Here is a 14515-nt window from a genome sequence, read left to right on the forward strand (position 1 = left end):
TCATACCTTGTTCTAGTATCGAGTTGTAATCATTGAGTTGTAAATAAATAGAAGTGTGATGATCATCATTTAATAAAGCATTGTCCCAATAAAAAAAGAGGAGAAAGGCCAAATAAAAAAAGAGAAAGGCCAAATAAAAAAGGGGACAATGCTACTATCTTTTTCCCACACTTGTGCTTCAAAGTAGCACCATGATTTTCATGATAGAGAGTCTCTTCTCTTGTCACTTTCATATACTTGTGGGAATTTTTCATTATAGAACTTGGCTTGTATATTCCAACAATGGGACTCCTCAAGTGCCCTAGGTCTTCGTGAGCAAGCAAGTTGGATGCACACCCACTAGTTTCTTTTGTTGAGCTTTCATACATTTATAGCTCTAGTGCATCTGTTGCATGGCAATCCCTACTCCTTGCATTAACATCAATCCATGAGCATCTCCATAGCTCATTGATTAGCCTCGTTGATGTGAGACTTTCTCCTTTTTTGTCTTCTCCACATAACCCCCATCATTATACTCTATTCCACCCATAGTGCTATATCCATGGCTCACGCTCATGTATTGAGTGAAGGTTTATAAAGTTTGAGATTAGTAAAGTATGAAACAATTGCTTGGCTTCTCATCGGGGTTGTGCATGATGAGAGCATTCTTGTGTGACGAAATGGAGCATGACTAAACTATATGATTTTGTAGGGATGAACTTTCTTTGGCCATGTTATTTTGAGAAGACATAATTGCTTAGTTAGTATGCTTGAAGTATTATTGTTTCTATGTCAATATTAAACTTTTATCTTGAATCTTTTGGATCTGAATATTCATGCCACAATTAAGAAGAATTACATTGAAATTATGCCTAGTAGCATTCCACATCAAAAATTCTGTTTTTATCATTTACCTACTCGAGGACGAGCAGGAATTAAGCTTGGGGATGCTTGATACGTCTCCAACGTATCTATAATTTTTGATTGTTCCATGCTATATTATCTACTGTTTTGGACATTATTGGGCTTTATTATACACTTTTGTATTATTTTTGGAACCAACCCCGGAGGCCCAGCACAGAATTGGTGTTTTTTTGCCTATTTTAGGGTTTTGAAGAAAAGGAATATCAAACGGAGTCCAAACGGAATGAAACCTTCGGGACCGTGATTTTTGTAATGAACAAGATCCAGGAGACTTGGAACCTACGTCAAGCAACCTACAGGGAGGCCACAAGGTAGGGGGCGCCTACCACCCCCTAGGCGCGCCCTCCACCCTCATGGGCCCCTGTTGCTCCACCGACGTACTTCTTCCTCCTATATATATCTACGTACCCCCATACGGTCAGATATGGAGCCAAAACCCTAATTCCACCGCCATAACTTTCTGTATCCACGAGATCCCATCTTGGGGCTTGTTCCGGAGCTCCGCCGGAGGGGGCATCGATCACAGAGGGCTTCTACATCAACACCATAGCCCTTCCGATGAAGTAAGAGTAGTTTACCTCAGACCTATGGGTCCATAGTTATTAGCTAGATCGCTTCTTCTCTCTTTCTGGATCTCAATACAAAGTTCTCCCCCTCTCTTGTGGAGATCTATTCGATGTAATCTTCTTTTGCGGTGTGTTTGTTGAGACCCATGAATTGTGGGTTTATGATCAAGTTTATCTATGAACAATATTTGAATCTTCTCTGAATTATTTTATGTATGATTGGTTATCTTTGCAAGTCTCTTCGAATTATCAGTTTGGTTTGGCCCACTAGATTGATCTTTCTTGCAATGGGAGAAGTGCTTAGCTTTGGGTTCAATCTTGCGGTGTCCTTTCCCAGTGACAGTCGGGGCAGTAAGGCATGTATTGTATTGTTGCCATCGAGGATAACAAGATGGGGTTTTTATCATATTGCATGAATTTATCCCTCTACATCATGTCATCTTGCTTAAGGCGTTACTCTGTTCTTATGAACTTAATACTCTAGATGCATGCTGGATAGCGGTCGATGTGTGGAGTAATAGTAGTAGATGCAGGCAGGAGTCGGTCTATTTGTCTCAGACGTGTTGCCTATATACATGATCATACCTAGATATTCTCATAACTATGCTCAATTCTGTCAATTGCTTACAGTAATTTGTTCACCCACCATAAAATACTTATGCTCTTGAGAGAAGCCACTAGTGAAACCTATGGCCCCCGGGTCTATCTTCATCATATTAATCTTCCAACACTTAGCTATTTTCATTGCCTTTTATTTTACTTTGCATCTTTATCATAAAAATACCAAAAATATTATCTTATCATATCTATCAGATCTCACTCTCGTAAGGGACCGTGTAGGGATTGACAACCCCTTATCGCGTTGGTTGCGAATATTTATTTGTTTTGTGCAGGTGCGGGGGACTCGCGCGTAGCCTCCTACTGGATTGATACCTTGGTTCTCAAAAACTGAGGGAAATACTTACGCTACTTTGCTGCATCACCCTTTCCTCTTCAAGGGAAAACCAACGCAGTGCTCAAGAGGTAGCAACAACATACATTGTTCCCTTTGTTTATCGGTATGTTACTTGCCCGAGATTTGATCGTCGGTATCTTCATACCTAGTTCAATCTCGTTACCAGCAAGTCTCGTTACTCGTTCTGTAATACTTCACCGCGTGACTAACTCCTTAGTCGTTTGCTTGCAAGCTTATGATGTGTATTACCGAGAGGGCCCAGAGATACCTCTCTGATACTCGGAGTGACAAATCCTAACTCAAACTATGCCAACTCAATAAACATCTTCGGAGATACATGTAGAGCATCTTTGTAATCACCCAGTTGCATTGTGACATTTGATAGCACACAAGGCATTCCTCTGGTATCCGGAAGTTGCATAATCTCGTAGTCAAAGGAATATGTATTTGACATGAAGAAAGCAATAGAAATAAAACTGAATGATCATTATGCTAAGCTAACGGATGGGTCTTGTCCATCACATCATTCTCCTAATGATGTGATCCCGTTATCAAATGACAACTCATGTCCATGGTTAGGAAACCTTAACCATCTTTGATCAACGAGCTAGTCAAGTAGAGACTCGCTAGGGGCACAATGTTTGTTTATGTATTCACACATGTATTTAGGTTTCCGATCAATACAATTCTAGCATGAATAATAAACCTTTATCATGAATAAAGAAATATAAAATAACAACTTTATTATTGCCTCTAGGGCATATTTCCTTCACTGCCATCTAGCTCTGTACTTGATTCACCTTCTGTTTGAGTAAGCTTGCAACCCCACCACATGCTATTGATCCTGATATGTCGCAAGTTATTGATGATGCTACTTCTGCTATGAATGATGATGTTGATGATGCTAGTACCTTGCTTGATGATAATGTGCCACTAGGTGAATTTCTTGATGGACAAATTGCTAGAGCTAAAGATATTAAGAATGTTGAAACTTATCAAGTCTTTGAAACTGAAAGCTATGAAACACATATTAGACCTAGCTCTCCTAGATTTGAATTGCCTAAGATACCTGAGCGTTATTTTATGGATGGAGATGTAGCTAGAGACTTTCTTGTTTGTAAGGATAGCGAAGATCTTAAGAAATTATTATGCAAGTTGAAAGAAAAAAAATTGAATGCTAGAATGAAGTATGATCCTAAGTTTGCTACTTCACCTATCTTCATTACTGATAAGGATTATGAATTATCTATTGACCCAGAGTTAATTATTTTGGTTGAATCTGATCCTTTCCATGGCTATGAAATTGAAACTGTTGTGGTAGATCTTACTAAACTAAATTATATAGCCACTCTATTTGCTCATGATGAGAAAAATCGCTACTACTATATTCTTAAGTTATTTTCATTCTCATTAAAGGGTGATGCTAAGATATGGTATAATATTCTTACTTTCGATTGTGTGCGTAGTTCTTAGGATATGATTTATTACTTCTCTGAAAAATATTTTCCCTCTCATAAGAAATAAGCTGCCTTACAGGAAATATTTAACTTTGTGCAAATTGAAAAGGAGAGTCTCCCACAAGTTTGGGGGAGGCTTCTTCAATTACTTAATGCTTTGTCTGATCACCCTCTTAAGAAAAATAAAATACTTGATATTTTTTATAATGGGCTAACCGATGTTTTAGGGATTTTTTAGATAGTTGTGCTGGTTATGTTTTCAGGAAACGAACTGTTGAATAAGCTGATGAATTATTGAATAACATACTGAAGAATTATAATGGTTGGACTCTTCCTGAACCACCGCCTAAACCCACTCCTGACGATGCAACATGAGAGGAAGAATCGAAGCTGTCAAGGGGTGGCCCGCGATGGCATGGAGCTGGCCGGCACGAGCCGCTGGGTCGATGCGGTGGACTCCATGCTGACGACCTCCATCATGGCGATGGTTGTCTAGAGGTGAACAATGTGGCACATACGTACAATGGTTACACGGGCATGCTCAGCTTCGTGCTCCAGTCCCCCGGCAATCACATCGTTGGCCACTATGTAGTGCGGCGGGCCACGGAAATATGTATAGGTGTGTGCTCGAAGTGCTCCTTGAGAGCAATGGAAACTCGGAGCTATAGGCAAGCAGGTGGATGGATTTTCCAGGAGCTAGCTCACATACGTAACAAGTTGCACATCACTAGCTTGATCGATCTGTGCAAGTTGAGCGACGCCGGCACTTGAAGGAAGGCCGGCGACTGGGAGCGGCCGTTCAATGGACGCGCCGAGTATAGAACTTGGCTTTGGCTTCTTGGACCTACGTGCATGTCAGCACCCCTGTCTCTCACAGGCAGGCTGACTAGGAGGGCCCACCGGCCCGAGGCTCGACAGGCTCGCCTACCAGGCCTGCCAGGACCAAGAAGCCCAACCTGCGAGTGACCGGACCGGCTTGGGTGTAGTAAGGCCCAGCGACCCACCACTACTTAAGGCGACGCCACCAGTGGAGCGACGCATCCAGTGGATCAAGGCATCGGCGGCGGCAACCCTAACTCTATTCCCCTCCTGTTCTTCGTCTTGTATCCATACCCTGTAATCAAACCTGTGAATCGGGCTAGTGCGAGTGAATCGAGTGCAATTGCTTCCACCACTATTCTGCCTCTTACATCTGGTATCAGAGACCACACCTACCACCCTTCTCCGCGTCGATCTGGCGTAGTTCATCGAGACCAGATCCCTGACCCAAGCCCGCGCACACCTCGTCGCCATAGATCCGGCCGTCCAGTCGTTCTTGGACCGGCTAGACACCACTCTGAAGGAACACACCGCTGCAATCAACGCGTCCAACGCCAAAGTCGACGATCTCGTGGCGTGGTGCCCCGATCTCGAGTGGCGCGTCGCCGATCTGAGCGATTCGGTGGCAGCTCTACAGCTCGCGCCCCCTCCACCACGCATGGACGATGCGACGACTCAGGCGCCTGCGCCGACCAATCAACCGCCTGCGACGGCCAGCACCCACATTGGGACCGCGTCTGGCGCGGCGCAATCTCCACAAGGGCCCAATGGCCGCGGCGTCTACATCATTCCATGGGGGGCCCCGGCGGCGTCTTTCTAGACGCCGCCACCGCCCCCGGCAAACGGTCAGTACGACGCCCCGTCTTCACCTCCTACTCTGTCCCCCTTTGCACATGCTAGTCAACTGCTCAGTGGACTGGGTCAGGCGCACCCATCCATCCAATTTCCACAATTCACTGGAGACAATCCAAAGTTGTGGAAAACGCTGTGTGAGCAATATTTTTCCATGTTTGCTATTCTGCCTTCCTTCTGGGTTCCCATGGCTGCATTGAACTTCTCCGGTTCAGCGTCGATCTGGTTGCAATCCATCCAGAAGCGACTTGTAGACTTTGACTGGGAATCTTTTACCGCACTCCTATGCACGCGCTTCGGCCGTGACCGCCACCAGACGTTGATTCGCCAGTTTTACACTGTGCGACAGACAACTACTGTGGCAGATTATATTGAGCAGTTCGAGTCAATTATCAATCATCTTAGTTCATATTTTGACACAATTCATCCGTTCTATTTTCTCACCCGTTTCGTGGAGGGCCTCCGGAAGGATATTCGCGCGGTGTTGCTAGTTCAGCGACCACCGGATTTGGATACGGCGTGCGCTCTGGCACTACTCCAAGAGGAAGTGGCCGATGGGGCACCGCACAACTCCAATCGTGCGTAGGGCTGCCACTGCCTCTACCACCACCACCTGTCCCAGCGCGACTGGGAGCGTCTACGAGTATGGCGACCGCGGCAGACCGTCGCGGGACGGACGCCGCACGCGCCGACAACACCAAGATCAAGGCGCTCCGCGACTACAGGCGCGCCCGCGGCTTGTGCTTCAAGTGCGGAGAGCGCTGGGGCCATGAGCATGTCTGCCCCACCACCGTGCAGCTCCATGTAGTCGAAGAAATGCTCGAGCTCTTCGGCCTCGACACAGGACTCGACAACACCACCGCCGAGCCGCCAACGGACTCTGTGATGGCCATTTCTCGAGCAGCGCTGGACGGCGGTGTTTCCACCAAGGCGTTCCAACTGCTCGCGTCCATCCAGGGACGCGAGGTGCTCATGCTGGTGGACAGTGGCAGTTCCACTTCATTCATCAACCAGCGACTGCCTGATCAGTCGCGGGAGTGATCCCCCTTCACCAACAGTGTCACGTGCGTGTCGCTGATGGTGGTGAACTCACCTGTTCGGCAAGCATTCGTGGATGTCAATGGTCGTTGAAGGACTGGATTTCACGACGGATATGAAAGTTCTTCCCCTAGGAACATATGATGCCATTCTCGACATGGACTGGCTGGAGCAACACAGTCCTATGATGGTCGACTGGAAGAGCAAAGTCATTCAGATACCAACACCAATGGGCCAGGCGCGTTTGTTCGGCCACGAAGCCAATTCTTCAACCTGCCATCTGATCACCAGCTTATAGTTGCAGAACTTGTGCCGGCAGGGCTCTTTGCTGCACATTGCCATCCTCTACCCAATCGCCGATCAGCCATAGCACAAAGCAGCGCCAGCACCAGAATTGCAAGCATTGTTAGATGAATTCCAAGATGTTTCCGGGGAACCAACAGGACTGCCACCGCGCCGCGCATGTGACCACAAAATTCCCCTCATGCCCGGCGCTCAACCTGTCAACATACGACCATATCGGCACAAACCTGAGCATAAGTCAGAAATTGAATGCCAAGTGGAAGAGCTACTGCAGTCAGGGATCATCCAGCGCAGTCATAGCAGTTTCTCTTCCCCCGCGATCCTGGTGAAGAAAAAGGATGGTATGTGGCGTCTCTTCATTGACTACAGGCATCTCAATGCCATGACCTGTGTCAGCAAGTTCCCCGTGCCCATCATTGAAGATCTGTTCGATGAGCTACATGGGGCAGCATGGTTCACAAAGCTTGATCTGCGGTCGGGCTACCATCAGATACGGCTGGCGAAGGGAGAGGAGTTCAAGACTGCATTTCAAACACACACAGGTCACTATGAGTTCAAAGTACTGTCGTTTGGATTGGCAGGGGGGCCATCAACTTTCTTGGGCGCCATGACAGACACATTCCATCCTTTGCTACGGGACTGTGTACTCTTGTTCTTTGACGACATCTTGGTGTTCAGCAAAACTTGGAAAGAGCATCTGGCACACCTGCGACAGGTCCTCCAACTCCTGCGCAGGGATCAATGGAAAGTGAAGTTAAGAAAATGTGAATTTGGGCAGCAGCGACTATCCTACCTGGGGCACGTAATCAGTAACAAAGGGGTCTCCACTGAACCCAGCAAGGTGCAGGCTATATAGTCATGGCCTACACCGCAAGACGCCAGGGAGGTTCGTCGTTTCTTGGGACTGGCAGGGTACTACCGCAGATTTGTTCGCGGGTTCGGCATCATTGCTCGCCCTTTGTTCAACTTGTTGAAGAAGGGAGCCCCATTTGTTTGGACAAACAACACAGCTCAGGCATTCGAACTGTTGAAGCAGCAGCTCACCTCAGCACCTGTCTTGGCCCTGCCCAACTTCACCAAGACATTTGTAATCGAAACAGACGCATGCGACAAAGGCATTGGCGCAGTTCTTCAACAGGAGGGCCACCCTATTGCGTTCATGAGCAAAAGCCTGAGCCCGAGGTACCAAGGCCTTTCTACGTATGAGAAAGAGTACCTCGCCATCGTGGTAGCAGTCAAACAATGGCATCCGTACTTGCAACACAGCGAATTCGTCATTCATACAGACCAGAAAAGTCTGATCCACCTGGAAGAGCAGCGGCTAACAACACCCTGGCAGCAACGGGCATTCACCAAGCTTTTGGGTTTGCGCTACACAATCAGATACAGGAAGGGCGCCGAGAACACAGCAGCTGATGCTCTCTCCCGTTCCAAACCTACGGCAACACTATTCACAGTCACCTCCTGTCAGCCCAGTTGGCTCGAAGATGTGTTGTCCAGCTACAACTGTAACCCACAAGCACAAAAGTTGCTGGAGCAACTGGCCATCAGGTAAGACCCAAAGGGACATTTCACCCTCCAGAGCGGCATTCTGCGTTTCCGAGGGCGTATCTGGCTCGGCGGCTCCACGTCTCTCCAGCAGAAGATCATGTCTGCCTTCCATGACAGCCCACTGGGAGGTCACTCGGGATTCCCAGCTACATTTTGATGCATTCGTCGTCTGTTTGCATGGCCCAATATGAAGATTCAAGTACTTCAGTTTGTTCGTTGTTGTCCCATCTGTCAACAAGCCAAACCTGACAGGTCAGCGTACCCCGGTCTTCTGGAACCCCTACCAATACCTCAACATCCTTGGGACATGATCACCATGGATTTTGTCGAAGGGCTTCCTCAGTCAGGCAAATTCAACTGCTTGTGGGTCTTGGTCGACAAGCGCACCAAGTTTGCTCACTTTTTGCCGCTCGCCCACCCGTATACAGCATCCAAGGTGGCTCTTCTCTACATGACCAACATCTACAGCGTCCACGGCCTTCCTAGGGCTATCGTATCCGACTGGGACCCGGTGTTCACCAGTTTATTTTGGAGGGAGCTCTTCAAGCATGCCGGCACGGAACTGCATATGAGCACCGCCAACCACCCTCAGACGGACGGGCAAACCGAACGCGTCAACCAGTGCATTGAAACTTATCTTTGGTGTTTTGTGCACGCCTGCCCACAACGCTGGAGCCATTGGATACCCCTCACTCAGTTCTGGTACAATACTTCCCACCACTCGAGCATCGGTATGTCCCCGTTCAAAGCTCTCTTCGGACACGAGCCGCGGCACTGGGGCATCACAAGCGCAGTTGCGTGTCAAGTTCCCGCATTGCAAACATGGCTCGATGAGCACGCTGTGATCCAAGATCTACTTCAGCAACATCTCCACCGAGCCCAGCAATACATGAAAGAGCAGGCGGATAAACGCCGGTCGCCACGTGCATTTGAGGTCGGTGATTCAGTCTACTTGAAGCTTTAGCCTTATGTTCAAACCTCAGTTGCACGGCGCGCCAACCACAAGCTGTCATTCAAGTATTATGGGCCATTCAAAATCGTTGCCAAGATCAATGCAGTGGCATACAAACTGGATCTGTCAGCGCAGTCCCAAGTGCACCCAGTTTTCCATGTTTCCCAGCTGCGCCACTGCCTCACTCCGGGTACGATTTCATCTCATGAGCTCCCTGTTCAATCTAACATCCCTGCAGTCCCTGTAGCAGTACTGGGGACGTGCTGGCGCAGGAAGAATGGTTCGATGGTCGAGCAAGTTCTCATTCGGTGGTCGAATCAAGCGAGCACACCTGATAGCTGGGAAGACAAAGTAGCGTTGCAGGATCGTTTTCCGGCAGCTGAGGCTCGGGGGAAAGCCTCCTCGCAAGGGGGAGGGGATGTCAGCACCCCTGTCTCTCACAGGCAGGCTGACCAGGAGGGCCCATCGGCCCGAGGCTCGCCAGGCTCGCCTACCAGGCCTGCCAGGACCAAGAAGCCCAACCTGCGAGTGACCGGACCGGCCTGGGTGCAGTAAGGCCCAGCGACCCACCACTACTTAAGGCGACGCCACCAGTGGAGTGACGCATCCGATGGATCAAGGCATCGGCGGCGGCAACCCTAACTCTATTCCTCTCCTGTTCTTCGTCTTGTATCCATACCCTGTAATCGAACCTGTGAATCAGGCTAGTGCGAGTGAATTGAGTGCAATTGCTTCCACCACTATTCTGCCTCTTACAGTGCATGGTCGGCGGCACGACACATGCTAGGAACTATACGAGGCAAAAACGACAAATTTGACCTCTAAACGAGAACAATTTACAAAATAAATTGTTTTTGAAAAAATTTCACTCCGCTGACCTTTTTGTGTAGCGCTCGACAGCCAGGCGTCACACTATGATGTGCAACGCCTGACAGATAGACGCTACACATATGATCAGCGTTGCACCTCAGACTACCTCAAAAATACTAAGTTAGTGTGCAACGCCTGAAAGCTAGGTGCTACACTATATAGTGTAAAGCAGTGTAGCGCCTAGTGTCTAGGCGTTGCACTAATGGGCCACTGGTGCTTTTTCGGACGCAAGGGCACTCGCATACATGTGTCTGACCCGCGCGTGTTGGCTTTCGCATGCAAGCACGCTCCATGCATGTGGCCTCTAGTGCTTTCCAACACTTTACGCCATGCATCTCATCTCATGTAGCAAACCATGCACTCTCCTTGGGTGGATGATCTCACGATAAATTTAGACTTGTGCAACGCCTAGACTATAGGCGCTACATTGTATAGTGTAGCGTCTAGCTCTTAGAGCAACTCTAGCAGACCCCGCAAAACGTTCCGGCCCGCAAAATAACCGCCAAATTGCAGGTCGGGGCCAGAAAATCTGCACAAGCAGACTCCGCATCCCACCCCGGCCCGCAAATTTTTTTGCGGGGCGCGGCAAATCTTCTCCCCCAAGCTCTATCTTCACGGGCTGGGAGGCCGACCCGAGCTCAACCTCTTATCCCGCGCGAGATTTGACGGGAGGGGCATTTCCGCGCGGCCCTTCCCGCTCCCCGCACCCTCCGCCACCATTGCCCCCACTCCGCAAGCTCCGGTTGCTCTTTCCCGGCCATTCGTCGCCGCCATGGACGACCCCCCATTATCCCCCGTCACAGTCGAGGTCGAGCACGCCCCTTTCGCTCGGGCGGATCTCGTCGTCGGCCAAGTTGGCCCCGCCGCCATCGCCCATGCCCAAGCCGCGCCTGCCCGCAAGCGGCAGGGCAACGTTGTCGTGCGAGGCGGGAATCCGGTCGCCCCCGCCGCGATGGTTCGTGCTCCGGGCGCCAACGCGGCAGCGCGATCCCAGCCGGCAGCGGAGAAGGTCGGCAAGGTCGCGGGCGTAAAGCGGAGGAAGGTTCCGGCTTCAAAGAAGCCACCTTCTTCAACCTCTCGCTCCATCCCGCCGCAAGGAGGTGCTCCGGCGATGCCTTTTAACGGTGTCGCTCCCCCCGCGAACGAGGTGTTCGACGAAATGGCCGGAAGGTATGAGCCTTCGGTCTTGGCGATTCCCTTTCATTTTTCACCATTATTCTCGATAGCCCGTGACTTGTTATCGTTCGCTACAACGGTGGTTCGAACAATGGAACAACCGAATTCGTGAACTTGTTGGACACGAACGCGGTTGACATTGATCAAGCCCCTTTTGAACCATTCGAGTACAATGAAACGGAGGTCGGCGTGGATGATCATGGTTGTGCTGACGAATTGGAGGAGATCGAAGTGGAAGCGTTTGAGCAATCGCAAGCAAAAACTGGGAAAAGCATAAGATCGAAGAACTACACGGTCTTGGAAGATCAAGCTTTGATTCAAGCATGGAGTGCGGTGTCTCTTGATGCATGCACGGGTACATCTCAAACTTCCAAGAGATATTGGCAAAGGATCGAAGATCAATACTTCCGCATTATGGCAAAGTATCCCAATAGGATTCCACGCACATTTCGGTCGCTTCAAGGGTGTTGGGAGAACATCAAGCCTATGTGCAGCTTGCTTGGAGCAAGTACGCAATGCACCTCCAAGTGGCACCGTGGAGTCCGACTATGTGAGTTTGTTTTGCCTTTGTTCAAATTGTGCATCATCATATTGTATCATGAGAAGTGATTGGATCACTTTGTTCACATTGTGTAGGAAAGATTGCTCAACATAGATACAAGGGCATGGAAGCTTCAGAAGGCAAATTTTTCAAACTAGAGCATTGTTGGGAGTTGCTCTAAAAGTGCGAGAAGTGGAAGTTGATCGACAAAGAATCCCCACCAAAGAGAGGCTCACTTACAAACATGGATGAAGATGAGGATGATGATGGCCCAAGAAATTTGCACAAGCCCGATGGTGACAAGAAGACCAAGGAGAAGATGAAGAGAGAGCAAGAAGCATCAAGCTTGACGGAGAAGATTGATGCCATGTTGCAATCCAACGAGTCGATGTTGTTGAAATCGTTGGAGATCAAGAAAGAGTTGGCCGAGAAGAAGGCGAAGGAGAAGCAAGAAAAGTGGCAGTTGCTCAAGGAAGAGAGGCTGCGCAAAGCTGCCATCGAGGAGAGAAGAGCACGAGCCGCCGAAAACAAATCTATGTCCATGTTGCTCGCCGAAGAGAACAAGATCATGTCAATGAACCGCAATGACATGGACGACCTCACCAAAACATGGCATGATATGGCAAGGAGGGAAATCTTGAAGAGAAGAATGGTGGCGTCAGCCGGTGATGTTTTCTCCGCTCCATATGATGGCAATATGGATGATTTCGGTGCGGGAGTTGAAACAAGCGCCGAAGGTGGATTCGGTGGCGCCGATGAACTCCAAGGTGGACTCGATGGCGTGGAGTGAAGATCGATCAAGATGATGTCGGACATGGGCGCAAACCTTTTGCAGGGCCCTCTTTTGCGTTAGCCGTAATGAACTTGGCATCTATTTACGCGTAAAACTGTTTGTGTCATTTGAATTTAAACTTGTTTGTGAAATTCTATGTCAAATGCGAGATTTGCAGTTTATATGTTTACGGGTCGTCACGGTGGTGTCCGAGCAGAACCCGCATAGTCGACCCGTAAAAAAACATATTCCACGAATATACTTTTTTACGGATCCGTTTGCGGGGTCTGCATCTGTGCCAGCCTGCGCCGGCCCGCAAAAGCTGTTTTACGCGAACTGCAAACGCGTTTTGCAGGCCGGCGTTTTGTGGGGTCTGCTAGAGTTGCTCTTAGGCGTTGCACACTGACTTAGCAATTTTCAGATGTTTCGGGATACGACACTGACCAGACGTGTAGCGCCTGTCAGTTAGGCGCTGCACAGTGCAGTGTGACGCCTGGCCGTCGGGCGCTACACGAAAATGTCAGTGGAGTGAAATTTTTTTCAAAGACAGTTTATTTTGTGAATTCTTTTCGTCCAGAGGTCAAATTTGTTATTTTTGCCACTATACGAGCACACTTATCCGGCCGCGGCGGGGGCTCCACTACCTAGCGCCTCCACGAGCGCCAGTTCGCCGGCTGCAAAAACAAGGAACGAGAATGGATATGACACACGAGCCCCAGTCCTCAGTGAGAGTAGCATGCTATCCCGGTCTGAATCGTAGTATTTTCAGTGTGCCAAACAGGTCTAAGGTCCAACACCGGGATTGACAAGTTGAGAGTGCCAATTTCCGAGATTCAAAATTCAGAGGTCGATTTATTTTTTGTTTACAAATTCAAGGTTTATTTTAAACTTTTTCGGACGAAGCGCAAGCCGCAAAGACCTTAGCAGCCAAGAGCGGCATACACCGACACACGTGTACGACCGGCGACAAGACAACAAATGCAAGTGGAGGTTTTGCATAGGCGGATAGAGACGGCGAGATTTCGGATTGGAAGAACTAAAGTTCATCATATGTTGATATGTAACATATATGTTTGTACATTTGTATACACGCTCACATGTAATCTCCTAAATTTTAGGATGTGATCGTGAGTTGGAGGTAGGGAATGGGAGTTTAAGATTAGTGAGATTAAAAATCCGTTGATTGGTTTAGGGGTTTGGGAATTAGCAAGGGAAGGGGAACGGGAATTAGGAGGGCTAACTCCCATCGATCTCTACCGGGGAGGAGGGGGCTGATAATTCAACCGAGGAATGGGAATTAGACGTCTAAAAACATGTCGTTACATATTTGGTGGCCCACCTCCCACAACAAAAGGAGAAAACCCACGAACATCCTAGCTAAATATGTGCGGTGGCAGAAATATTTCTTCCAAACAAACCGGCCACCGCTAACTACTCCCTAATCTGCAGATGCAACATCAAATAGGAGCACATCTCACGTAACCTACCCTTCTTTTTTATTGTCCATAAAAATTATTCTCATAAATAATCTCATGCCGTACCAAATGTGGGACGGGGACTAACATGTCACTTCCCAAGTATAATCCCTCAAACAACTCCATCTCATAAATTCCCACTCCCTTTCCCTTAAACTACCAACATGTTGCAAAGGTATGATATACCGTGCTTTCGCATATGTGTTTGCTTTGTGTACATGACTACATGTTCTATAGAAGATCAACAAGGGAATGAGCATACGAATAATTCATCTTTTTTAACAG

This window comes from Triticum dicoccoides, chromosome 1A (genome assembly GCF_002162155.2).
Source record: "Triticum dicoccoides isolate Atlit2015 ecotype Zavitan chromosome 1A, WEW_v2.0, whole genome shotgun sequence".
Classification (NCBI taxonomy): Eukaryota; Viridiplantae; Streptophyta; class Magnoliopsida; order Poales; family Poaceae; genus Triticum; species Triticum dicoccoides.